The sequence below is a fragment of the Schistocerca americana genome, chromosome 1 (genome assembly GCF_021461395.2).
Source record: "Schistocerca americana isolate TAMUIC-IGC-003095 chromosome 1, iqSchAmer2.1, whole genome shotgun sequence".
Classification (NCBI taxonomy): Eukaryota; Metazoa; Arthropoda; class Insecta; order Orthoptera; family Acrididae; genus Schistocerca; species Schistocerca americana.
The window spans coordinates 1,160,763,778-1,160,766,944 of record NC_060119.1 but is presented as its reverse complement, the minus strand read 5'-3'; positions in this window follow the sequence as shown (position 1 = coordinate 1,160,766,944).

Here is a 3,167-nt window from a genome sequence, read left to right as displayed (position 1 = left end):
ATTATTTCTTAATAACTAGTGCACATCTTTGTATAAAAGTGACGCTATTTAATTATCTCCAAAGTAAACTGAAATATTTGTCTCAGTTGCGGTTGGTCTGATAGCGCCGACTTCTGAGAGGAATTAGGTGAAACAATTGAAATGTAATGAGCGTAAGGCATTGTTGGCCGTGAGGCCCCATGCGGGGGTTCAAAAATGGCTCTGAGCGCTATGGGACTTAACTTCTGAAGTCATCAGTCCCCTAGAACTTCGAACTACTTAAACCTAACTAACCTAAGGACATCACACGCATCCATGCCCGAGGCAGTGTGATGTCCTTAGGTTAGTTAGGTTTAAGTAGTTCTAAGTTCTAGGGGACTGATGACCACAGCTGTTAAGTCCCATAGTGCTCAGAGCCATTTGAACCATTCTTCTTATCTGAATACTACTTTACCGCCAATGAACGTACGTATCCGGTTTAGAGAGTATGCAGTCTCACATATTTCGTGAAACACTCGTAATTCCAGAGCACAAGCTATTCTATCACTGTCATCATCCATTGGCTCTCGATGTCCTGATGGGAGTCTATTAAATACAGAGATGAGCAAACTCGACACTAGTTACCACCTATAGACCAAGCATCTTGTATGAACGTTATAAGAAATTCATAAGGAAGGCGGTGAGTTTATGGCTCACATCGACGATTCTAATAATTTACATTTCGCAGATATACATCTCTGCATAGAGTCGCAATCGAAGTCCACCCAGTTTCATGAGGCCACAAGAGAAGCTGCTGGGAAAGCGATGCAGCGACATTGACATACAGGTAATGCGGATTCAGGGACCTGCATTGGGCAGTGAAACACATTATCATATGTATTTTAGTTCGTGGATCAAGCCAAAAAATTGTATAAAATACTCTGGTTAACCCAGTGGTTCCAGATCTTGAGGCCCCTTTGCGAGGCGTAACGGTTTTCAAGCATTAATGTGCTATATGGACTGGCTCAACTGGACGAGATGTAAAATATCAATTGTCACCAAATATTGCGGTTTTGTTGTTTACATAATTGCTCGAAGACAGTTTGAGGTCATCGAAACAACAAAATGTTCAAAATAAGCAATCTTATGTGACAATGTTCGTCTGCAACGATCGAAGCTGTACGCGTACATTTGTTGCAGCTTCCGTATCTGCTACACGCAACCCCGGTATTTCACACGCAGATTATTTTCAGTATCGACAACAGTCAGATTCACTATTAACTGCTGCAGTCCTATTCCAATGTCAAGACTTACGTGTAAGACCAGAAGAACAGTTGATATTTAGTCTATCGAAAGGTGTAACCGTTTGATGTTGGGTGGAAACATAACTGATATCGCAGTAACTACAGACTTCTGAAAGGTTTCTTAACAATCGTAACTATGAAGAGGCTTTTGAACTCGACACCAGTTTTCTGCCACATCAGGCATAAGAGATGAAACAGTGGTTTCTGCGATTGCTTTCTTTTTCACTGAGACATGCGTTCCCAAGTCGTGACTTGAAAGCGTATGTCGAAGAACGGTCCACTGATCGGTACTGCCCTTTCAACTGCGTGTGCTGTTTAGAAGTCATTAAGCTACGTAAGTCAAAGCTTTCGAACTGTGTAACTGAATGTAAACCTGCCTAAGATATTTCAAAATTATTTCCATTTATCACAGATTTTATTTAATAGGTACTTGGAAGAGAATATTTCTTGGCTGCAGAAATTATGCGAGCATTTTCTCTTTACCTGCGTATTGGAGTGTGAATGTTTAGATTCCATTGCCACAGAAACGACGCTTCTGCCCTTCCTTCAACAAACAACGAATATTTTGTAACCAACAAGGTTATTATATGTCCTTAGTCGAAGATAATACACTGTCGAAACAATGACCATGGAACAATGGTTCGCCGATCACCAGTGGCCGTGATTTTCAGTCCCGGGAATGAACGCTGAGAAACATTACAATTTACTTTATCACTTCTCTGAGATGTCGACGGAACAATAATCAAACGAGACGGCAGGTAACGTAAATGTTAAAAAAAAACACAATTTTTACGCATTATCAAACTCCTCGATTCACCATACACAGGTATCTGGTTTGGCGTCTTACGAGCAAATTCTTTTGTGGAGAACTCAGGAAAACGCACTGATAGAGTAGTCCTATAGGAATTAATGAAATAGCAGCGCAACACGACTTGTGCGAAACAAGCTAGAGCTGCCAAAAATATAGCACAGAAAAAACAAAAACAAACAAAAAAAATAGCTCAGGACATCACCGCTGTGTTTGATGTACGAATGCCGCGGAGTCCGTCCACTAAGATAATCATCGTAAAGCATAAGGAAATGAAAAATATTTAGAGACATTACATTTTCTTGCGTAAAATTAGCGCTTTAGTAAAAACCTGTTGCAGCAAGGCAATAAACGTTACTAAGAAAAGAGAAAGGATCTGCTTACGAGGAATTTCATGCGCATGTAACAAAAAAATAACTTATCTTTGGTATCTCCAAAATCGTTTTACTTAGTTCATGGAACAAACACAGTTTCGCACGGAATTTTATGTACGTAACAGGTTAACATAACTGACATTCCTGATATGCCATGAAGCTATTCTCATACGAATAGAAAACTGTGTGTGATTCCAATTGTACTTACGGACTGTGACAGTTTTGGGATCAAACGCCGACACCTTCTCCTCGATGATGTCAATCCTTGTCCGTAGTTTGGTCGCCCTTTCGGAAACATCTTGAAGCTGTTTAGCGAGGTCATCGAATATGTCGTTTGCTATAACAACTAGCGAAGCCAACTGTCGCAACGCATTGCTGAGCGTATTATTCGTCACTGCTTCCAATTCATATTCCGTGACCACCGACGCGCTTTCTTCCTTGTGCAAACTCTGCCGGCTCAGGTAAATTGGCTCGACAATGCGCTGAATAAACGGCATATTTATTCTTCTTTAACGTTCTGCCTCGTTTGATCTTCATTCCCGCTTGAATTTTATAGAATACGAAGTAATTGCAATAAACTTAAGGTTCGTTCATTTTGCCGTTTCATTTGTTCCCGCCATCTGACGCGCGCACCACTCGCACCACACACTTTGAAGTTTACGCCAAGACTGCCATACGAGCACCTGGCCAGTGGGCTGCAGTAGTGCCAACGCTGCGGAGAAA